Source organism: Geotrypetes seraphini, chromosome 4, assembly GCF_902459505.1.
Source record: "Geotrypetes seraphini chromosome 4, aGeoSer1.1, whole genome shotgun sequence".
NCBI classification, from domain to species: domain Eukaryota; kingdom Metazoa; phylum Chordata; class Amphibia; order Gymnophiona; family Dermophiidae; genus Geotrypetes; species Geotrypetes seraphini.
The window spans coordinates 243,736,217-243,760,822 of record NC_047087.1 but is presented as its reverse complement, the minus strand read 5'-3'; the positions used below and the strand labels follow the sequence as shown (position 1 = coordinate 243,760,822).

Sequence of the window (24,606 nt, the reverse complement as noted above, 5' to 3'; positions counted from 1 at the left end):
ACGAACTTCGTTTCACACAACGAAGTCGCCCGAGCTGCATCCTTAACTGCCCTCTCTCGGTGCTACATATTTTAAACCCCCCTGCCGCCGCCACCGCATATTTTTAAACCTCCCCCCGCCGCCACCGCATATTTTTAAACCTCCCCCCGCCGCCACCGCATATTTTTAAACCTCCCACCGCCGCCACCGCATATTTTTAAACCTCCCCCCGCCGCCACATATTTTTTTTAAAAAGCCACCACTGCTGCAACTTTCTCACCCGCTCACTCGAACTGGTGGTCTAGCAAATTTCCCAGCCAGAAGCGCAGACAGAGATCAAGAGCAAGCCTTCTGTGCTACTGCCTGGGCCTGCGCTGATCTCTGAATGGCTGCAGTCAGCTCTCGCGGGACTCACAAGAACTAACTGCAGCCAGCTCTCGCGGGACTCACAAGAACTAACTGCAGCCATTCGGAGATCGGCATGGGCCCACACAGGCGTGCAGAGGAATTGCTCCTGATCTCTGCGCTTCTGGCCTGTACGCCACTGGCTGGGAAAGATGGGAGGAATTAAAAAAGGTACTGGGGAGTATGTGGGGGGTGATTATAATACACAGCAAGGATCAACAAAACCCCTGTCTCCCCTCCCCTTCACATATATCCCCTCTATATCATGCTAACAGCTCTAACAAGATAAATTTATCTTTTTTTATGTCATCTTAGCATATTTTATGCTACAGAACGAATTATTTTTTTTAACATGTATTGTTATGGGAAAACGCGTTTCACATAACGAACTTTTCGCATAACAAACTTGCTCCTGGAACGAATTAAGTTCGTTGTGTGAGGCACCACTGTAAAAACAAAATAAAGCACAAACGTAAATTTATATCACACAACTGGGTGGAATCAGTGAAGAGTGTAGCCACGCTGTTCCTGTATGGTCAGGGCGGCATTCTGAGAATCCCCATTGTGATATAAAGTACAGTATATCAGCATAATAGTATGAATTATTGTATGTTAGTTAATACACACTGTGATATGGCAACATAGGGCTTGTGCCCCAATTCTATTCAGCACTGAATAAAAAGTCTGCCTTCTGATTCAATTACATCCCTCCCTCCCGAGACAACGAATGGAATATCTGCCTTATTAAGTCAGATCTTAAAAGGAGCAATAGTATACTTCGTGGTGGTGAGGTAGCAAGGTGGGGGGTTTGTGACAGAGGTCTCAACAGCTGACTCTTAAATTCAATAAGAATTTGTCAAGGTCTGAAATCACACACACAGTATGTTGAAGTGCACACATATCAATCTACTTTCTTCATGCAAATGGTGCATAAGGTCTCTAAAATTCACTACAAAACCAAGTCCAAAAGGGATTCCAGAAGATTAGTATTACTCATTGTTATGCTTGGATTAAAAAAAAACTCTTGATATACTGCAAGTTACCAAAGTGTTACAGTGGTTTAAAATATTTCAAACACTGCACCAAAAAACTCTCAGATAACAAGGCAACGGAAAAAAATTTACTTTCAATGGGGTTTTTCCATAAGAGTATGCAGAAATTATTATTACACCTATCATTAAGAATCTTAAATTATCTAAGAATGTAGTTACAAATTACAGACTGGTAGCATTTATCTCTTACTTTATATAAATTATGGAGGATCTGGTAACAGAAAAATTGGTGCATTATCTGGATCTCTTTGATTACTGCATTTGTCTCAAATTGAATTTGGTTGAACATAGTACAGAGACATACGGCCTCTTTTACAAAGCCGCGCTAACGGCTGTGCTGCGCTAATGGCCCCGAAGCCCATAGAGATTTAAAGGGCTTCAGGGCCATTGCTGCGTGGCTTTGTAAAAGAGGTATATAGGAACATAGTAGATGACGACAACTAAAGACCCGAATGGTCCATCCAGTCTGCCCAACCTGATTCAATTTTAATTTTTTTTTCTTCTTAGCTATTTATAGCTATATATATATTGTTAATATTGTTGTTAGAGGAAATAAAATAATAAATGAGAAAGGGAAACAAGCTCTTATTATGCAACTAGACCTGTCAAGTGCATTTGATTTGGTAGATCATAAAGATCTTTTTAATGCTTTAAAAAAGGAATAGTTGGAAATGTATGACTTGATTTCAAGGAATTTTGTCATTCACATCCTATAAAGTCAAGATGCAAGCAGTTTAGTCAGAAAAGTGGTTGCCACCATCAGGAGTGCCATAGGATTATCTCTTAGCTCCTATTTTATTTAATATATTACTCTCATCACAAGGAAAAAAATTAGAGATGGCAGATTATCTACACTGTCAATACTACTGACTTGTTTCCATTAGATAATATATTACAAAATATTAATCGGAAAATTTCACAGTGTCTTTACTTGATTACAGATTGGATGAATGCTTCTTATCTGAAATTGAACAAAGATAAAACAAAATTCTTATTAATTTGTTCCAAAGACAGACAAGAGGAAGGTTTAACTCTTAAAGTAGATGGTATACATTGTAAGTTAGAATAATCTTTAAAACTGTTGAGAATTACAATATCCAGCAAACCGACTATGAAACTCAGATTAATTTACATAAGAACATAAGAATAGCCTTACTGGGTCAGACCAATGGTCCATCAAGCACAGTAGCCCGTTCTCATGGTGGCCAATCCAGGTCACTAGTACCTGGCCAAAACCCAAGTAGCAGCAATATTCCATGATACCGATACAGGGCAAGCAGTGGCTTCCCCCATGTCTTTCTCAACAGACTATGGACTTTTCCTCCAAGAACTTGTTCAAACCTTTCTTAAAACCAGCTACACTATCCGGTCTTACCACATCCTCTGGCAATGCATTCCAGAGCTTAACTATTCTCCGAGTGAAAAAAAAATTCCTCCTATTGGTTTTAAAAGTATTTCCCTGTAACTTCATCGAGTGTCCCCTAGTCTTTGTAATTTTTGATGGAGTCCACTTGTACCCGTTCTACTCCACTCAGGATTTTGTAGACTTCAATCATATCTCCCCTCAGCCATCTCTTTTCCAAGCTGAAGATCCTTAACCTTTTTAGTCTTTCCTCATATAAGAGGAGTTCTATCCCCTTTACCATCTTGGTCACTCTTCTTTGAACCTTTTCTAGCGCCACTATATCTTTCTTGAGATAAGGAGACTAGAATTGAACGCAATACTTCAGATGAGGTTGCACCATGGAGCGATACAGGGGCATTATTACTTTCTTAGTCCTCTTCCCTCCTTCTCTAACAGATAGTAGTTCACAGTTTGCTGTGAAAACTATCTTTAATGCAGATCCTCTACACTTCCCTCTTAGAACCAGGTTTACTGAGGGTTAAAGCAGAAGGCCAGCATTCCTTCCCCCCTCAAGGGTCACCTGTGGAACCTGATCTCTTAAGAAAGTCCTCAGAGTTAGAAGTGCTTTTTGGGCTTTAAGAAAACTTAGAAGTATTAGGAAATATTTGTATCAAGATCAATTTAGATTGAAAATGCAAGCACTAATATTAAGTAAATTAGATTAGTGCAACATAGTTTATCCGGGAATCTATTCTGAGCTCATTGAATTAAATAAATAAATAAATACATTCCCAAGTGTCTGCTTAAAAGTTTGCAGACAATACAAAATTCAGCTGTCTGATTAGTTTATAAATTAAGAAAAATTAGACAGAATTACACCTTCATATATAGTTTTACACTGGCTGCCAATCAAGGCTAGAGTCATGTTTAAGTTATGCTGTTTGGTATTTAAAATATTATATGGATTGACCGCACAATATATGAGCAATTTAATTTGCAGGCCATTGATAGGATAATATTATAATGTTCATAATACTTTAACATTGGAATTTCCAAGTATAAAAAGAATTACAATATATATAAAAGATATACTGTATATACTCAAATATGAACTGAGATTTCTGGGCCCAAAAATGGGGGGTCTCAGTTTATATTCGGATCCTCATGACTGCCCCCACCTAGACCCATAGCAGGCATCCCACAGGCCTGCCTTAAGCCCTAGTGGTCCAGCAGTGAACCACGACAGGAACAATCCTTCCTGCATCCTGTCCTGGCCAGCTGTTAACCACCCTGCTTCCCTGCCACCTCCTGGACCCGTTGCAGGCCTCCCGTGGGTCTGCCTTAAGCCCTGGTGGTCCAGCGGTGTGCTGGGACAGAAGCGATCCTTCCCGTATCCTATGCCAGCCAATTGTTAACCACCCCACTTCCTTCCCACCTACTGGACACCTCTCCAGTATACCTTTTTGAACCCTGGTGGTCTAGCAGTGAAGCGGGGCAGGAGAGATTTTTCTTCGTACCTGCCCCCTGTGGAGCCATGATCGGAAATGGCTGCTCAAGTTCCTGGGGCAGTCTCGTGAGACCATGAGATACTAACTTTCTTGGAAAGCCTAGACTATTCTCGATTACCTTTCAGCTCCACACATGAAAAAGCCCATCATATCAACTTAGTTGCTACTTCCTCTAATGACCCTCTTCATTCTCCTATATCCGCCTCAGATGGCAACTGGCACAAATCACTGTTATCAGACCACTTTGTATTCAAATTCAAGTTTAAGTTTAAGTTCCAAGTTTAATAAAAATTTTGATACATAGAAACATAGAAATAGACGGCAGATAAGGGCCACGGCCCATCAAGTCTGCCCACTCTAATGACCCTCCCTATTTATCTTTGCGGATAGATCCCACATGTCTATCCCATCTGGCCTTAAAATCTGGCACGCTGCTGGCCTCAATAACCTGGAGTGGAAGACTATTCCAGCGATCAACTACCCTTTCAGTGAAGAAGAACTTCCTAGTGTCACCGTGCAGTTTCCCGCCCCTGATTTTCCACGGATGCCCCCTTGTTGCCGCGGGACCCTTGAAAAAGATATCTTCCTCCACCTCGATGCGGCCCGTGAGATACTTGAATGTCTCGATCATATCTCCCCTCTCTCTACGTTCCTTGAGTGAGTAGAGCTGCAACTTCCCTAACTGCTCCTCGTATGGGAGCTCCTTGAGTCCCAAGACCATCCTGGTGGCCATTCTCTGGACCGATTCCAGTCTCAGCACATCCTTGCGGTAATGCGGCCTCCAGAATTGCACACAGTACTCCAGGTGCGGTCTCACCATGGATCTATACAGTGGCATAATGACTTCCGGTTTGCGGCTGACGAAACTCCTGCATATGCAACCTATGATTTGCCTTGCTTTGGATGAAGCTTGCTCCACTTGGTTTGCAGATTTCATGTCTTCCCTGACAATCACCCCTAACTCTCTTTCCGCTTCAGTTCTTGTCAGGATCTCGCCATTTAGGGTGTAAACCTTGCATGGATTTCGGCTCCCCAGGTGTATGACTCGCAATTTCAAAAATTCAAAGATATGTACAGTAAAATGTGGGGAAGACAGGCAAAACAATTAGGAACATAGACATGGACAAACATGCCTTATTAGATACGAAAGGGATGGTGGGAGAACTACAATTGTGATAGGAAAGAAAATAATTAAAGGACAAAACATAAGGACAGGGAGAAAGAGAATAATCAAAGCCTATTAGAAATCTTATCTGTTGAAAAGCATCTTTATACAGAAAGTTTTTTAATAATCCTTTGAATTTATTTAATGATTTCTCTTTCCTCAATTTTTTTGGCAGTGAATTCCACGTTTGTGTGGTTACAACTGAAAAGATAGTATCCCTCCGGATATTAATACATCTTAAGGATGGGATGGAAAGGAGGTTTTTGTCATCAGATCCTAATATTCTTGATGGAGCCTAAGGAAAGCAATGTTACTTACCGTAACAGTTGTTATCCAGGGACAGCAGGCAGCTATTCTCACTAGTGGGTGATGTCATCAGACAGAGCCCCGGTACGGACGTCTCACAAGCACGTGTTGCTTGTAGAAACTTAAAGTTTCTAGATGCCCGCACCGCGCATGCGCCGGTGCCTTCCCGCCCGGAGGTCCGGGCGTGTCTCCTCAGTTCAGGTAGCTAGCCTGAGAAGCCAACCCAGGGGAGGTGGGTGGGACGTGAGAATAGCTGCCTGCTGTCCCTGGATAACAACTGTTACGGTAAGTAACATTGCTTTATCCCAGGACAAGCAGGCAGGTATTCTCACTAGTGGGTGACCTCCAAGCTAACCTCAGTGGGATGGAGGGGGAGTTGGCGACTTAAGAGAATAAATTTTTCAATACTGTTTGGCCAAACTGTCCATCCCGTCTGGAGAGAGTATCCAGACAATAATGTGAGGTGAATGTGTGAACCGAGGACCAGGTGGCAGCCTTACAAATTTCCTCGATTGGAGTTGATCTGAGGAATGCTACTGAGGCTGCCATTGCTCTGACCTTATGGGCTGTGACCTTACAAGGAAGTGATAATCCAGCCTGGGCATAGCAGAAAGAGATACAAGCCGCCATCCAATTAGAGATGGTGCGCTTTGATACGGGTCTTCCCAACTTATTAGGGTCGAAGGAGACAAAAAGTTGAGGAGTGGTTCTGTGTGGCTTGGTGCGATCCAGGTAGAAAGCCAGCGCACGTTTACAGTCTAGAGTGTGAAGGGCCGATTCTCCGTGGTGAGAATGGGGCTTAGGGAAGAATACTGGAAGTACAATGGATTGGTTGAGATGAAATTCTGAGACCACCTTAGGCAGGCATTTCGGGTGAGTGCGGAGGACCACCTTGTCATGATGGAATACTGTGAATGGTGGATCCGCCATCAGTGCCTGGAGTTCGCTGACTCTGCGAGCGGACGTAAGGGCTACCAGGAAAAGCACTTTCCAGGTGAGATACTTAAGAGGGGCCCTGTTGAGTGGTTCAAACGGGGGCTTCATGAGACGGGAAAGGACTACATTGAGATCCCAAACTACTGGGGGTGGTTTGAGAGGAGGGTTAACATGGAAGAGTCCTTTCATAAATCTGGCGACCACCGGATGGGCCGAGAGGGGTTTCCCTTGTAGGGGCTGGTGGAACGCCGCAATAGCGCTCAGGTGGACTCGTATGGATGTAGACTTGAGCCCGGATTGAGATAGGTGTAGGAGATAGTCCAGCACGGAGGATAAGGAAGCTCGCTGAGGTTCCTTTGATTTAGAAACACACCATGAGGAGAATCTAGTCCATTTCTGGGAGTAGCATTGTCGAGTGGCGGGCTTCCTGGAAGCTTCCAAGACCTCCCTCACTTCTTGAGAGAAGTGGTGAGGGGTTACGTTGAGAGGAACCAAGCTGTCAGGTGGAGAGACTGCAGGTTGGGATGAAGCAGTGATCCTTGATGTTGAGTAAGTAGTGAAGGAAACACTGGAAGTGGTACTGGTTCCCTGCTGCTGAGTTGAAGTAGGAGGGAGAACCAAGGTTGTCTGGGCCACCGAGGGGCTATTAGGATCATGGTGGCCTGTTCGAGTTTCAGCTTGACCAGAGTCTTCTGGATCAGCGGGAATGGTGAGAACGCATATAGAAATCGTTTCCCCCAGTTCAGTAGGAAAGCATCTGCCTCGAGGCGATGAGGGGTGTAGATCCTGGAGCAAAACTGAGGCAGTTTGGAGTTGTGGGGAGCCGCAAAGAGGTCTATCTGAGGCGTCCCCCACTGTGTGAAGATTTGGTGAAGGGGGCTGGAATGGAGAGTCCATTCGTGCGGTTGTAGTAGACGACTCAGTTTGTCTGCTAAGACGTTGTTCTCCCCCTGAATGTAGACTGCTCTGAGTAGGGCGTTGTGGCGCACCGCCCAGTCCCAGACTCGTAGAGCTTCCTGGCAAAGGAGGGCCGAGCCCGTGTCTCCTTGCTTGTTGATATAATACATGGCGGCCTGATTGTCTGTGCGAATGAGGATTACCATGTCGTGAAGTAGGTGTTGGAAAGCTTGGAGCGCATTGAAGATGGCTCTGAGTTCCAGTAGATTGATTTGGTGTAGTCTTTCCGCACTGGTCCAGAATCCTTGGGTGCGGAGACCATCCAGGTGGGCCCCCCATGCATAATTCGACGAATCGGTTGTGAGAACTTTCTGATGGGGGGGAGAGTGCATCAGCAAACCTCTGGATAGATTCGAAGAGGTCATCCACCAAAGTAGAGACTGCCGAAGAGCAGGTGTGACTAAGATGTGTTTGGATAGTGGATCGGACGTCTGATTCCACTGTGATGCCAGGGTCCACTGGGGGATCCTGAGATGGAGTCTGGCAAAGGGTGTCACATGTACTGTGGAGGCCATATGGCCCAGGAGCACCATCAGTTGTCTCGCCGGTAGGGTTTGGCGAGTAGACACCGACTGGCAGAGATGAAGAAGAGACTCCATGCGTTGCAGAGGCAGGAATGCTCGGAGTCGGGTGGTGTCCAGGACCGCTCCGATGAAGGGGAGGGACTGGGTGGGTTGTAGATGAGACTTGGAAAAGTTGATCTCGAAGCCCAAATTCTGGAGGAAGTAGGTTGTAGCCAAGGCCGCCGAAGTGACCTCTGGGGCTGACGGGGCCTTGATGAGCCAGTCGTCGAGGTATGGGAACACCTGTAGACCCCTGTCCCGGAGTGCCGCGGCCACTACCACCAGGCACTTTGTGAAGACTCTGGGGGACGAAGATAGGCCGAATGGTAGCACTCGATACTGTAGGTGCAGATTTCCCACCCGAAATCTGAGGAACTTTCGGGAGGCCGGGTGAATGGGGATGTGAGTGTAGGCCTCCTTGAGATCCAGGGAGCATAACCAGTCGTTCTGCTCGAGGAGGGGGTATAGAGAAGCCAAAGTCAACATGCGAAACTTCTCTTTGACCAGAAACTTGTTGAGGGCCCGAAGGTCTAAAATGGGTCGCAGGTCGCCCGTTTTCTTCGGGACGAGGAAGTACCGGGAGTAAAACCCTCGGTTCAATTGGTCTGACGGGACCGGCTCGACAGCCCGAAGCTGAAGTAAGGTTTGGACTTCCTGAAGAAGAAGGGCGGTCTGCGTCGAGCTTGAAGGATACTCTCTTGGAGGATGGTCCGGGGGGACCCGATGGAATTGAAGAGAGTATCCTTCTCTTATGATGGTAAGGACCCATAGGTCCGTGATTATGGCCTCCCATCGATGGTAAAAAAGATGGAGGCGGCCCCCTATGGGAGAGGCTGAGTGCAGAACGGTGTCGGTTATGCTCCCGGGAGGGGAGTCAAAAGGGCTGGGGAGCCTTAGGTGCAGCCGGTGGCTGAGGTTTTTGCTGAGACTTCTGGGGAGGTTGTCTCTTCGCAGGTTGTCTCGCAGCAGGCGTTTGTCTGGGCATGTAACGCCGCTGGTAAATCAGGGGTGGCCTGGAAGGTCGAGACTGTTGAGGTTTGGGTTTGGGCCGCAGGATGGATTGAAAGGATTTTTCATGATCCGACAGCTTCTTGGTAACAGTTTCGATAGACTCATCGAACAGGTCAGCTCCAGCACATGGTACGTTGGCGAGTCTGTCCTGGAGGTTGGGATCCATATCGATTGTACGGAGCCATGCCAGGCGACGCATGGCTACCGCGCTTGCGGCAGCACGTGCCGAGAGTTCGAATGCATCGAAGGAGGATTGCATCAGCTGGAGGCGTAATTGGGAGAGGGAGGCTACCACTTCCTCGAACTCGAATCGAGCTTGGTTGTCTATGAACGGAGTGAACTTGCGGAGCACCGGCAAGAAGAACTCCAGATAGGAAGAGAAAAAGAAATTGTAGTTCAGCACCCGTGACGCCATCATGGAGTTTTGGTAGAATTTTCTACCAAATTTGTCCATCGTTCTCCCCTCTCGGCCCGGCGGTACAGAGGCGTAGACCTGGGAGGGATGAGAGCGTTTAAGAGAGGACTCGACCAGTAGGGATTGGTGGGAGAGTTGAGGGCCCTCAAACCCTTTATGGTGCACGATGCGGTATCGAGCATCGAGTTTGCTGGGGATCGTCGGTATGGAGTACGGTGTTTCAAAACACTGCATGAAGGTCTGATCCAGCAATTTATGCAGGGGGAGCCGAAGCGACTCCGTTGGAGGGTTAGGTAAATGCATGGTGTCCAGATACTCTTTGGAGTATCGGGAGCCCGTGTCAAGGGTCACATCCAGATCATCCGCCATTTGTCGGAGGAATGATGAGAAGGACAATTGATCCGCCAGCGTCGGCCTGTGGGACGGGCTGGAGGAGGAGGAGGCCTCCAGGTCCATGGACATCGGGGAGTGACAAGGAGAATCGGGCACCGGTGTCTCCTCGTACTCCGGGCCCCCCGGAGGGGACACCTCTGATGAGGAGTATCCCCTACGTTGCAGTTTTTTCTGCGGTGACACCTCCGACTGGCGTGAAGAGTGCCAGGATGAGTGTCTTGATCGGTGCCCGTCTCGGTGGCGGGACGGGGATCGGGATCGTCTGTGCATCGCATGGTCTCCCGAGGCCCCCAAGTGGTGGATAGGGCTGGAAGCGGTGGATCGCAACTGGGGTTGCGATGCGGGTTCTTGCGATGCTACCCAAGTCTGGTAAGGAGTACGGAAGAACTCTTCCTGACTATGCCCAGGGCTTTGAGTATCGATCGGAGGTCTGGTCCCATGTTGGCGCGGAGGCGTAATGGGTTCTAATGGCGGCATATCGGTAAGCGAGGCTTGCCGCGTGGGCATCGCCGCCCTCCCCCGTTCGTCCTCGTCGGTTTTCGAGGTCGAACGGCGTGGAGGAGGGGGAGGGGGCGGACCGCCCCTTTGGACCGGTACCGGGAGGTCACCCTGTATGGCAGCGATGAGCCCGGGTCCGATGGTCTGCATGAGCTCAACGAATTGAGCTTCCAGCACGGACCGTAGCGAAGCCGATAAGGAGGGATCCGCACCGAAAGGGTGTCCTCCTGCACGGTCATCGCGCTCCTTCGAGGCCGAGTGCTTCTGCTTAGTAGCTTTCGGCACTTTGATGACCACTGGTGGCACTGTGGAAGGAAGAGGTACCTGAACCGAGGAGACCGGGGCAGGCACCGACGTCGAGCTCGTGGATGGTGTCGGGATGAACGATGCCGGTTTCACCACACTCGATGCAGGAGGGGTCGATACCGGTTTCGCCCGAACCGGGGAGGTATCAGATGAAGTGGAGGCTGAGGGATCTTTAGCTGCGTCCATCTTGAACATCGATTCCCACAATAGGCAACGCCGCTTGAATGAGCGTGCCGTAAGGGTAGAGCAAGGCCTGCACGATTTCGGAATGTGGTCAGGGCCCAAACACTGCAAACAGCGCCGGTGAGGGTCCGTGAGTGAAATCGCGCGTTGGCACTTGCTGCACTTTTTAAACCCGGTGATTGGCCGGGACATAGGCCGGAAAATCTCCGCCGCGAGGTCGAAGCCAGTGGGCCTGAGCCACGTGGCCGGCCCGTTCGACCCGCCGGAGGAAATAATCTTCTTTTTTTTTTTTTTTTTTTTTACTGAAAAAGAAAAGTACTGTTAACTGTAATTAAAAGAAAGCGAAAACGCGGACAAGGAAGGCAAATTTAACTGAATTCAGCTAGCGCATGATGAAGTTGAACTTCTCAGCTCCGCGGAAAGAAAAGAACTGAGGAGACACGCCCGGACCTCCGGGCGGGAAGGCACCGGCGCATGCGCGGTGCGGGCATCTAGAAACTTTAAGTTTCTACAAGCAACACGTGCTTGTGAGACGTCCGTACCGGGGCTCTGTCTGATGACATCACCCACTAGTGAGAATACCTGCCTGCTTGTCCTGGGATAATGAGCATTCTCTCTAGGAATAGGGGAAATTTACAGATTAATACTTTGTAAGTTAATAAGCATATTTAAAATGTAATTCTATGGTTAACTGGTAGCCAATGAGCATGCTTTAGAAGGGGTATAACATGATAACACTTCCTAGACTTGGTGATGATTTTTATTGCGGTATTTTAGATCAGTGGTCTTCAACCGCCGGTCCGTGGACCGGTGCCAGTCCGCAGGAATATTGTGCTGATTTGCAGGGCTGGCACGTCCATCGGGCAGAAGATGGTGTTCTTCAGCCTCTGGTCCATGGTGCAATCAACGCGGTGTCTTCGGGCCGGCTCTCCTGAGTGCTGCAGTGCAGAAAGCCGTGAGAAAAGGCTCCTAAGCGCATCCTGCACCTGAACCGGAAGCCTTCTCTCTAACAACGCAACATCAGAGGGAAGGCTTCCAGATGAGGCGCGGGATGCGCGCGAGGAGCCGCTGCCCACAGCTTTGTGCAATACAGCACTCAGGGAGCCGGACCAAAGATGCCGCACTGATCACACCGTGGACCGGACCGGACCGAAGATAACACCAGGGGGCAGGCCAGAAGGCAAGGCACAGCAAGGAGGGAGAGAGACAACAACGGTAGGGGGAATGCTTTTATTTAGTGATTGATTTACATCTGCTGTCTGTTCAGGAAGAAATTAATTTGCTTCTTTTCCTCTGGGGTTGTACTGCTTGCAGAGTCTTGCATCTTAAGGTTTGTTTGTAAATATTAGTACTTTTAGTTTTTGGTCCTGCATTTGCTTGGGGTTATCTGTTTTCTGGTAAGAATGAATGTTGAAAAGCATACAGTGTGCTTTTTGTATTTTAATTTTGTGGTTAACCATTATGTGTTAATACGATTATATTGTGTGTGTGTATATATGAAAAATGAATGGAAAAAATGGTGTTACAATTAGTACTATTATGGGGAAGGGATCTGGGGTGGAGATGGGCATGACTTAGCCCAGTGTTCTTCAACTGCCGGTCCGCGGACCGATGCCAGTCCACAAAATAATTATTTTATTTCCGCTGGTCCATAGGTGTCAAAAGATTGAAGAACACTGTTTTAGATGATTTGTAACCGTCTTAATTCCTTAAGTGAAACTCCCTTATAAAAGGAATTGCAATAATCTAATTTGGATATTACTAAGGAGTGTATTAGGGTGTTTAAATAAGATACGTCGAGATAATTTGCCAGAGAACTGATCATTCAAAGTCTGTGAAAGCAACTCTTGACTACTGTAGTAATTTGATCATGATAAGTGAGTTTTTGATCTATGATTATACCTAGAATTTTAATCTTAGCAACTTCCTGAAGAGGAACATCCTTGGTACTGATCAGTTGGGGGGGGGGGGGACTTGAGGCCATTTTTCCATGGAAAAAAGAATGGTTTTGATTTTGTTAATTTTCAGGGACAGCATGTTCTCATTTAGCCATTGACAAATTTTAGTTAAATTCTGATTGATGCAGCATATATCTCCTTATCTGAGCCAGAATTGATTGATGCAGCATATATCTCCTCATCTGAGCCAGAATTTAACAGATGCAAAGTTGAAAGTCGTCGGCATATGCGAAGGTTGTAAATCCGATAGATCGACTTAGTATAAGAAGTGGAGCAGTGAAAATGTTAAATAGTAAAGGAAAGAGAATTGAGCCTTGTGGGATACCATAGCTTGTATAGGAGTTAGAAGTCCAGTTATTAAAACTGACCTTAGATGATCGGCCAGAGAGATATGACTGAAACCATTGCAGTACCTGGTCGATTCAGTAATAGGTCATGATCAATAGTGTCAAAAATGGATGAAAGGTCTAAAGAGACAAGAAGAAAAGATTGGTGATGATCCAAGACATAAAGAATTGAGGATGTTAAACCGATCATAGAGTGTTCTGTAGAATGATATTTGCGAAAGCCAGTTTGATTAGGATGAAGTGCTTTAGTTTTTTTCTACAAACTATTAATTGATTAAACACTACTTTTCTTGTTAGTTTTGCCAGAAAGGAGATGTTAGCAATGGGGCGGTAATTCGAACAATCTTTGTGGTGTGCCTTGTGTTCTCTAATAAGGGGAGAATATAATGGATTCTTTCTAGGGTTTCGGTAAAAACCCAGTAATTAAGCTATGTGTGATGAGTTTATGTAAAAGTGGTCCAAAACAGCTAAAGCAGTGTTTTAATATAAAAGGTGGTATAAGGTCAATGCTTGAATCTTTCATATTTACTGTTTGTAGAAGGTGCTGTATATCATTTATTGAAGACAAAGAAAATTATGAGCATTTGGACAGTGGCAAGGCACAGCTTTGTTCTGTCGGCTCAAATACAGGTGTCGATTTGTGTTGAATATGATTCCGGATCCTATCGATTTTTTCATTAAAGAAAGTGGCCAGATAGTGGGATGTTGGAGAGGTGTCCGAATGGAATGTCTTTGGTTTAAAATCAGCAAGTGATTTAAGAATCAAAAAAGCATTGTAGAGTTTTTGGCTTTTAAAATGCGATTCATGTAATAGTTCTTTTTGGCTATATTGATTTTCTTTTTATAGTAATTTGCCTGCTCCAAGTATTTTGATAGATTAGTGGGAGTTTTTTTTAATGTTATTTGATTCTTGAGTCTTTTTGTGGAAATTGTGCAGGAGCTCATAGGTGCAAGATGATCTAGCATTTCCTTGCATGCATTTTAATAATTTAGCATTTTGGTCATCCAGAGAGATATTACTTAGATCTTCTAAGTGAAGAAGAAAGGACTCTGTAATTGAAGAGATATCAAAATTCCTAAAATCTCTTAAAAATTAATGTCTTAGCAGGGGGAGATGTTGTAGAAGAGTTATGATAATATTTTATTAGAATCAATTTGTGATCTGACCCTGGAACTAGGTGGATGGAGGGAGAAGAGAAGTCATCTTTTAATGTTTTAGGAATTAGAATCATGTCCAAAGTATGGCCTGCTGAATGTGTTGCCTCATCTAACATTGGAATTAAATTTATGTCCATAATAAGGTTAATTATTTCTGATATGAATAGATTGTGCTCATCAACATGGTCATTAAAGTCCTCTAGGATTAAAGGGAATTTGGCTGATGTACTAAAATCTGAAAGAGTTGATTACAGGATTGTAAAAACATCACGGTTAATTGGGGGAGGAACACAGAGGAGCAGGATGAGTTGGGGTTTGGAACATAATTTGAACTGAAGATATTCTATCGGATATTTAACTGGCAATTTTTCAAAATCTTTAATAAGGGAGGACTTGTAGATTATAGCTAAATCACATCCCTTTTTTCCCTTTCTATGATTGTAGTAGTAAGAGAATCCTGGTGGGCAAGCGTAATTAATGTAGGCTTAATTTAACAACCCTATTTCTGTTATACATAATAAATCAAGAGCATTGCAAGAAATAGAGTCTTTAATAATATGATGTTTATTCCTAATAGATCTTAGGTTAATAAGACCCATATTTAAGCATTTAGTGACATAACTACTTTCGGTAAGGATAATTTCCTTCAATTGTGTATTAAAGCCTTGAGGAGAAAAAGAGGAGACGTATCACGTACCTGTGGTAGAAGTCTGGACTCAAATCTAGAACTAAAAAGCCTATTCCATTGCATACAGTACTATCCCAAAGGAAAAATTGACGAGTCTGCCTTTTGGTCTAGCTACAATAACAAATTTACCTACTATCCTACTGACAACCTATGCTAACTGGGACTCCTTCAGCATTCTTACTCTAGACCAGGGGTCTCAAAGTCCCTCCTTGAGGGCCGCAATCCAGTTGGGTTTTCAGGATTTCCCCAATGAATATGCATGAGATCTATGTGCATGCACTGCTTTCAATGCATATTCATTGGGGAAATCCTGAAAACCTGACAGGATTGCGGCCCTAAAGGAGGGACTTTGAGACCCCTGGTCTAGACCAACTTAGTCCCAAATGGCTCAAATGCCAAAGAAAATCTGATAAATGGTTTGACACAGAGCTACTCTCTCTGAAGCGACAGGTATGCTGAATAGAACGAGCTTGGACCAAGAACAAAAGTGAAAGCATTAAATCGGATTGAAGAAAAACATCCAGAGCATATAAACGCCTTCTAAAAGATAAACGGCTTATGTGATACCTCCCCTTGCACTAACCTTTCCAATGATATCCCTCCCTCAGCTAATGACCTTGCTCTTTACTTCCAATCAAAAATTCAAATTGCCAGAGCATCTTTGAATAGAAGCCAAACCCCTGCTCTTTTTAACACCTTAAACTTAAAATTTCAAACTGACATGTCCTGGAGTTCTTTTATCAACCCTACCTGGACTCAATTTACTTATTTACTCACCTATTGATCCCTGGTCTAATGTCTAAAGCAACTCATAAATTTATGACTGACCTCTACTTCTGGCTAATCAATTCACTCAATAAAGGAACATTCTCTCCTAACCAAGGACATGTCATTATCCACCCAATCATAAAAGACAAAAAAAAAATCACTTTCTCAACCTAGCAAATAGCAATTACAGACCAATTGATCTCATCCCCCTTTTTGTAAAGCTAATGGAGGGAGTGGTACAAACCCAATTAATGAACCATTTAGATCATTTTCTGCATGACTCTCAATCAGGCTTTAGACATTCTTTCAGCATGGAGACGGTTATCGCATCTCTTCTCAATGACTTGTACAAGATACTCAGCAAAGGTCAGAATGCTCTTATCCTCCAGTTTGACCTCAGCAGCGCTTTTGATCTCGGAGACCATGACTTATTGTTACAACATTTGGATGCCTTCGGTCTAAATTGGTTTAAAGGCTTCTTAAAGTCCCAAAGCTACCAAGTTAAGTTTGAAGACACATTATCCACCCCATGGAATAGTGAATATGGTGTCCCTCAGGGCTCTTTGCTATCTCCCTTGCTCTTCAATGTTTATCTTTCATCTTTAGGGGTCAAGCTTAGCAATCTTAATATCTCTCATTACAGCTATGCTGATATCACCATCATCATTCCTATCACCAGCTTGACTCCTCCATGAACTGCATTTACCGGATACCATCCTCAATACAATGGAAAACTGGATATCCAGCTACAAGCTAAAGCTAAACATGGAGAAAACTACATTCTTTTTAGCTATGGTCTCCCATTCTCCGATTAATTCCATAACCTTAAGAGGTATCAATTATCCCATCTCTATAACCATCAGAATCCTGGGAGTGCACCTAGTTCATGTCTGTTCACATCAACCTAGTCATTCGAAAAGGATTCTTCGGGCTCTGGAAGCTTAAATCAATAAGGAAATATTTTGACCAAACATCTTTCATCCTCCTAGTTCAATATTTAGTTATAAGTATCTTGAATTATTGCAACTTGTCTGGATTTTGCAAACACTTCCAGAAGCTAAGCATAATCCAAAACACTGCTGTTAGGCTAATATTCAACTTGAAAAAATCTGACCACATTACTCCTTATTATCACAAATTTCACTGCCTGAAAATGGAAAAACTAGGCTGTCTCTTTTACAAAGCACTTATGGATTATTACCCACCTACCTTACCAATCAATTTTCCTTCTCCAAACCTGGGTGAACCACAAGACCTCAATCATTTTTTAACTTTCCATCAGTTAAAGGTTCTACCCACAAAAGATTCTTGTCCAAGCTCCTAGCCTACCAAGCAGCTTCAAAAGATCCAGATTGGAGTCAACTAGTCCGCTCTTCAACCTCTTATATGCATTTTAGAAAACTCTTAAAAACATTCCTCTTCTCAAATTAAATGATTCTAATTTAATAACAACTTTTTCCTCTTTACCGAGAACACTCTACCATTCTTTTTCCATCCTAACGTGTCCATTGTTATAAGTTTTAATTCATCATATTTAATGTTATTATTTACAGTATTTCTGTTGCCTTGTTTTTTTATCCTGTAAACCGCTTTGAACTGTAAGGCTTATGCGGTATATAAATAATAAATAAATAATGTCATGTTATGTTTACTTAAGCTATTGCTGTGGCATTGTTTGAAAACAGCAAAAATAAAACTCTGTGGAGATGGTGATGTTCAGGATGCAGGCTTTATTTAAAAAATATACAAATTCATAACCCACATAAAATATATCTAGGACCCAAACTGCTGGGAACTGTGGACCAACACGGTCCGTGTTTCGACAATACTGTCTTCCTCAGGGGTCCAATACCGAGTTGTAACTCTGCGTGAATGAGGATTACTCAAAAGCAGAACACACCTGGACTGCCTTCCCTGTGAGGAAAAAAACTCCTTCAGTGCCAAATGAATAGCTCTCAGTTCCAGATGACTTATAGACCACTTGTTTTTGATGGGATCCATTTTCCTTGCAGCGGGCCCCCTAGCCACTCAGGCTGGTGTCGGTCGTGAAGGTTACCCATGAGTTGATTCTGAGAGGCATGCCCCTTAAAAAGGCATTCAACTAAGCTGCAATTTGTCTCTGAAGTCCTGGGGAACTGCATCTGAAAGGAGTGCCGCTGTGGTGACCACCTGGAAAGAAGAGAGTACTGGAGCAGATGCAAATAAGATCTCGCCCAGGAAACCACTTCCAGGGAGGCTTTATCGAACTCAACACCTGAAAGTAATGCCAGATCTTGGGGCTCAGCAAATCCAGGATCTGAGACCTGCTTCCTGAGCTTCTGTTTGCCTGGCTTGAGAAGAAAACCATGGCCCTGCGCCATGTTGAAGACGACTCCCAGATATTCTCTAAAGAGTAGAGTTAATATCAGCTGACTGTAAATTGTACAGGGGTTTTGACTCATTATATGTTGTTTGTTTGTTGGTTATTATGTGTGTTTTATGTAACCAGCTCAGAACTGTGGATGCAGTGGGATATACATTTTTTTAAATAAATAAAATTCTAAGCACAGAGTAGGCTGAAGGTGACTTTTTCGGAAGTTTGACTATCCAACCCAGGCTCTGGAGGAGATTCATCACTTGCTGCACTGTGTGCTCACCTTCCTTTTGTAAGGGGGTTCTAATCAGCCAATTGTCTAGGTAAGGATGCAACTGGACGCCCATCCTACTTAAGTGGACTGCTACAACCACCATCACCTTGGCAAAGGTGAGTGGAGCCATGGCCAAACCGAAAGGGAGTGCCACAAATTAAGTTTCATTGAAGAAAGTGGAATCTTAGATATTTCCTGTAATCCAGAAAGATGGGGATATGAAGATACACGTCCATTAAATCCAGAAAGGCAAGAAATTCTTCCAGAGCCACCAATACTATAACAGAGTGGATCATATCCATGTGATAGCGGAAGACCTTTAGGGCTTCGTTTACTGACTTCAAGTCCAAAACGGGCCTCCAATCTGTAGTGCCTTTCTTGGGCACTATGAAGTATAAGGAATATCTGCCTGAGTCCATTTCTTGCTTGGGAATTTTTTCTATGCCATGAATATCAAGCAGTTGTTGCACTGTCACTCAGACTACGGCCTTCTTTTCTAGCTGTCCCACTAGGAAGTCAAGGAACAAATCTAGAGAGGAAACTCAATCTTGTGCCCATCCTGAATAATGTCCAGAACTTAAGAGTCAGACAAAATCTGCTCCCATTCCCTCCAGACAGCCACCCACCAATATGAGGAGGGGCGGCTGTTGCCCTGTCGTCACTGTGGTGTTTTGGAGGCTCAGTCACCACAGCAACCAACTGCCAAATCTCTGTCTGGATCCCATAAAGGGCCTCTGAACAAAGTAACTGGAAGAAAATTGGTGGGAACCCTTAGCGGTACAAAAACAGTCTCTGCCGCCCCTGGCTGAATAACAGCCCCTATTGTCTGGGAAGGATTTGAATGGCAATCCGCCACAGTGGCCATGAGGTCCTCCAACCTTTGCTAAAAAGCATCTGCCCCTTGAATGATAATCTGCTGAGTGCATAATGATAATCTGCTGATCCAGAGCATTCGTCAGGCAGAAATGGAGTAAGCTGAAACCTTATTCAGGACTCTTATGATGTCATAAAGAATATCGGCCACATAATCCATTCCCTCCTCAATCATGTGAGGACAGACATCCCCCAGCTCTGATGGAGTAGTCTACAATCTGCATGACAGACCCATGCCATGAAGGAGGCATCTGCTGCAGCTTTGATACACAAAGCCAGTGCTTCAAACTGTCTTTAAAGACCACATCCATCTGTCCTTCAGCATCACTTTCTCACTAGGAAGGGAGATGTGCTTAATTACTTGTGCTACTGCAGAATCCACTTTCGGCTGTGCAACAGCTAAAGGACATTCGGAGCCTTAAGATACAGCTAGATATAGCTTTGGCTACCTTTAAAGGGCCTTAAAGGGACTCCTATTGGTCAAATGACTAAGGAGGTAATGTCTACATGAGCAGGAAAATAAAGGTTGTCAGTGCATTAGTGGCACTCATAACGCTAGCACTGAGAGATAGAGGGCTGCTGAGAATTGAGCTTCAATGCATAGAGGTTGTCAGGAATGACAAGTGATATGGAAGCTGATTTAAAAAGGTGATGCACTGAGGGATCACCACCATGATCCGTAGCTGCTCCTGCCTCTTGACCTCGAAAATAATCCCAAATCATCCACAGAGGAGCCATGTGATAATAAGAGAAAGAAAAGACTTCCAATTATCCCAGTTCTGCTCCAAATGGTCACCAACACTAGAAGTTGGCGTGGTATGAGGTAGAGATTGGGAGATTGATCCCCCTGAGGCTGAGCTGGCGTGCTTGTAGGCAGCACAGTGCTTCCTGGGCCTGTTAAATAGGCTTTCCATAAAAGGCTGACAAAATTGGTAAAGCCTTGCACTAGAGGCCCCCTGCAAGACCCTAGACTGGGGAATGAGGCCTCCTCCTCCATCACACACTTGCATTTCACCCCCTCATTGCTCGTGGTCTCTGAATGGGTTCTCTTCCCCACAGACTGGTCTTACTGGGTTTCTTGGTTTTCTAAGAATTTGGAGGACTGATTAAGAGGCTGAGCCCAAAGCTCCTACCCCTTCCTCCTGTGCCCCGCAGCACGTGGAACACAACTGCTCCTCAGTCTGTAAATCTGTGCAATTAACGCAAGAATATAGGTTTAGACTGACCTGGGGCATCCATTACAGATAATCCCTATGTCTCACTGTTCATGATCTCTGATTAGAAATCTTCTTGTAAACCGAACTGAATCCTTCTTGAAACTTGTGGTATAGAAGAAAACTTATGGTATGGTTTTGAGGCAGAAAAAAGGACATTATTTTTTTTTTATATTAGATTTTATTTTAAAAACAGCATCTCAAACAGAATTGAACAGTAAGGTGTAAACATTGCCATAAGAACTATTTCTTGTAGGCAAGGAGGCTGGTAAAGAAGTATAAAACTGGAGAAATCCAAGTCAGTTTGAGTTAAGGCACTGAATATTTCTGACATGTTTGCATGACATTTTTCTTATTTAAAACAAATGGGCTGAAAATTAGTAAACATTTTAAGAATTTCTTATACCAGAATTTAGTTTCTGAATCAATTCCTGTTCAGCACAAAAATTAGTTTGAGAGAAATAAGGGCAAGACTTTCCTAGTATTGTAACTCAATATTTTGTTCAGATAGAAACAGACCGCTGTATTCTTTTCTAGCCTTAAGGGTGTATTTCATATTACTGCAAACCCTGGTCACTCCTGCCCCATTGGTGCTTGGGTTTCAAAATGGAATCACTTAGCTCTTAGGGAGTTTGTCGGTATTACCAGTAGGTATCAAACTGCCACCACCTCCAGCTGTCTCTGGAGGAGGTTGTTTGTCTTGCACGTCTCTTGGTTTATAAGCACCCACTTTTGACCACACTTTACATATAGCTGGTACTGCTGATTATACTGGTACTGAATAATTACAGTATTAAGTTAAATATCAGTGCTGGCATTTAATACAGCTACTATACCAGCTCAATATTGGGTCCATTGAAGAATTTGCCCTTCCTTTCCAAGGCTGAAAAACCTATGTACTATACTACTTTTTACACTAACATTTTCATGCTTGTCACACATTTTTAGTACCTAATTATTTTGTGATAAGTTTTTTAACCACAGATGACAAAGGCCCTGATTCACTAAAGTCAGTGATTGTCGCCAAACCTGTTTTCACAGGTCCAGCGACAATCGCTGCTACCCACCCAGTTCATTATAAGGCCCACCACGTGTTTTTCCCCATTTTCCAAAAATCTTGTACACAAATACAGGATGTCCAGTGCAGTACTCCGAGAGACCCTCCAGGAAAGAGACTTGGGAGTACTGGTTGACAAGTCAATGAAGCTGTCTGCACAATGTGCGGTGGCGGCGAAAAGGGAAAATAGAATGCTAGGAATAATTAAGAAGGGGATCACAAATAGATCGGAGAAAGTTATCATGCCGCTGTACCGGGCCACTGTATGCCACTCACCTGAAATACTGCGCCAATACATGAAGGAGGACACAGTACTACTTGAATAGGGTCCAGAGAAGAGGCGTCTAAAATGAGTTAAGGAGGCTTGAGGAGTTGCCGTACAGTGAGATGATTAGAGAATACTGGGCCTCTTCTCCCTTGATAAGAGGAGACATGAATCGAAACTTTCAAGATTAATGAAGGGAATAGACTTAGTAGATAAAAGACAGGTTTGTTCACCCTCATCCAAGGTTGACAGAACGATGAGGGCACTCTCTAAAGTTAAAAGGGGATAGATTCTGTACAAACCTAAGGAATTTCTTACTTCACCCATGAGAGTGGTAGGAAAACTGGAATGCTTTTCCCCTCCAGGGATTCAAGACAAGTTAGACAAGTTCTTGCTGACCCAGAACGTATGCAGGTAAGGCTAGTCTCAGTTAGGACACTGATCTTTGACCAAAGGGCCGCCCGTGTGAGCAGACTGCTGGGCACGATGGATCACTGGTCTGACCCAGCAGCGGCAATTCTTATGTTCTTATGACACCCTTCTGTAGATTTGTGATTAATGGGAAGCAACAGCCACTGTACAGAATCCTATGTCTTTACTACAGAACTTTGTACGTTCTTTAAAAAAAAGAATTAAATGCTGATCAACAGATACGTTTTCTATTTATAACTATGGTTGACCAAGATTTATATCCACAAAATTAGACAAGAGAAGTGTGAAACCAAACACAAAATTACCTTTAGAACTCCATTAATGCAAGTTTCTAAAGCACGAAATAAAGTCTCAAAACATTTTTCATCAAGGAAAGGAACAAACCTCAGGCTCATGTAAACAATGACAGAGGATATTCAAAAAAACCTTCCTGATATCAAATTTGATTTTAATATTTAAAAACTCCCTGTGTGTTAAATGAAATAGGTGAACAAAATGAATTTAAAAAAACAAGTACTTGGCTTCAAAATCTTCTTGAAATCTTCTTGAATACAACTGGCTAGTTCTTACTGACATAGAAAATGCTGAAAACTCAATTATTTGCCAATGCCTTTTTATGCTAAGGTGTATTTCAGCCTTTTAGAATTTTTTTTACAGTAATGTATGATTTAAAGCTTGCTTGTATTTCTGAATGGATTGAATTTGCGCTCTATCCCTGTTTATAACAGGGGACGATTAATAATGTTGTTTAGATATGTTTATGTTATACGTGATAATCGTAGAAAAACAAGATTTTATGTATGTGATATGGAAACCGCATAGTTGTATGTGTTGTATAGTTGTAAATTTTTAAATAAATAACAGATACATGGCAGCAGATAAAGGCCAAATGGCCCATCTAGTCTGCCCATCCACAGTAACCATTATCTCTTTCTCTCTCTCTGACAATGAATACTTTTTCATAGCTCACTGCTTCAAGGATTCAGGGCCACCATATTTTGCATTTCTGTATGGTTCAAACACCCAGTGTAACACATGACTATTTGCTATATTTATGTTACTTCCAGTGCTATACCTGTATTCCACAAATGGAAAAGAACTGAAGCTGATGTCAGACAGACTTATATGGTCTGTATCCCGCAAATGGCAAAAAAAAAAGTGAATTTTTGGCAACTTCAAGTCCCCAGGTTAAGAACGAGTTATGTTTTTTAAATTGTTCTTAAGTCAGATTTGTATGTAACTCAGTAATTGTAGATTTTAAGATTCTTGGTACATACCTCTGCTCCCAGTTGACAAAAGGGCCAACTGTCCCTACCAGTGTCCCCTCTAAGGTACAGCATGCATAACTATACACTGTTCTGAATATGGACATGTCTCATTCCTGAATCTGTTACAGGAGAAGTGTAGGAGTCTATTCCATTGGAAATACTGCTCAGTGAAAACAAATAAAGCCACAATGGCATTTTTAAATACAAGTCGTACTTAAGTCAGAGTGTCTGTAACTCGGGGACTGCCTGTATTGTAGTTCACTTTAGTGTCATGTGTAACGAGTGAGGGTGCTATGGAAGCTCAGGGGGGAGGGGAAAGACAGCTTGACTGGTAAGTTCAGTACTGTCAGCAATACTTGGGGATGATATGCGTTTTTAACCAAGACTCCATCACATCTGGTTGCCTATATGACTGACATGGTGGAGACTTGACAACCAGCATTCAAGTATTGAGGATGCCTACATTAGCTGTGGGTAAGTAGTTTTGCAGCACAACCAAGATCATTTTTTCTTGGATGGGTTAAAGAAGTTAGAACAATGAAGTATAGAGAAAATAAATCTCTTCAATCCCATAAGCATGTTGTTTTCTTTACATAGCCAAGGACTTATCAACATCCCCTCATATTTTTAATCAATACACTAATATATTCAATAATATTTTAGTAGCTCCTTTCACAGGTACATGTAAACTTTTATATCTTGTTTATAAAAACATTAGCAGCCTCATTTTAGAAACATCAAAAATATTTTAGAACAGAATCTGCCAACAAAGAGCCTGTTCTAAAATACAGGAGAAATAGTTTTTTTATGCACTTGGCGCATGCAGCATTCTAGCCCACTTTGCAAAATGAACAAAGAAAATGGTGACAGGTTCAAAGTCAACACATAACAGGTATGTGCCAATACATACACATGTTTGTTGTATAATG

General features: G+C 43.6%; 1 protein-coding gene across 1 annotated transcript in view; it reads right to left on the bottom strand.

Moving 5' to 3' along the window:
• Positions 1–24,606, bottom strand: part of JMJD1C (jumonji domain containing 1C) — a 593,631-nt gene that overhangs the window by 112,375 nt on the left and 456,650 nt on the right.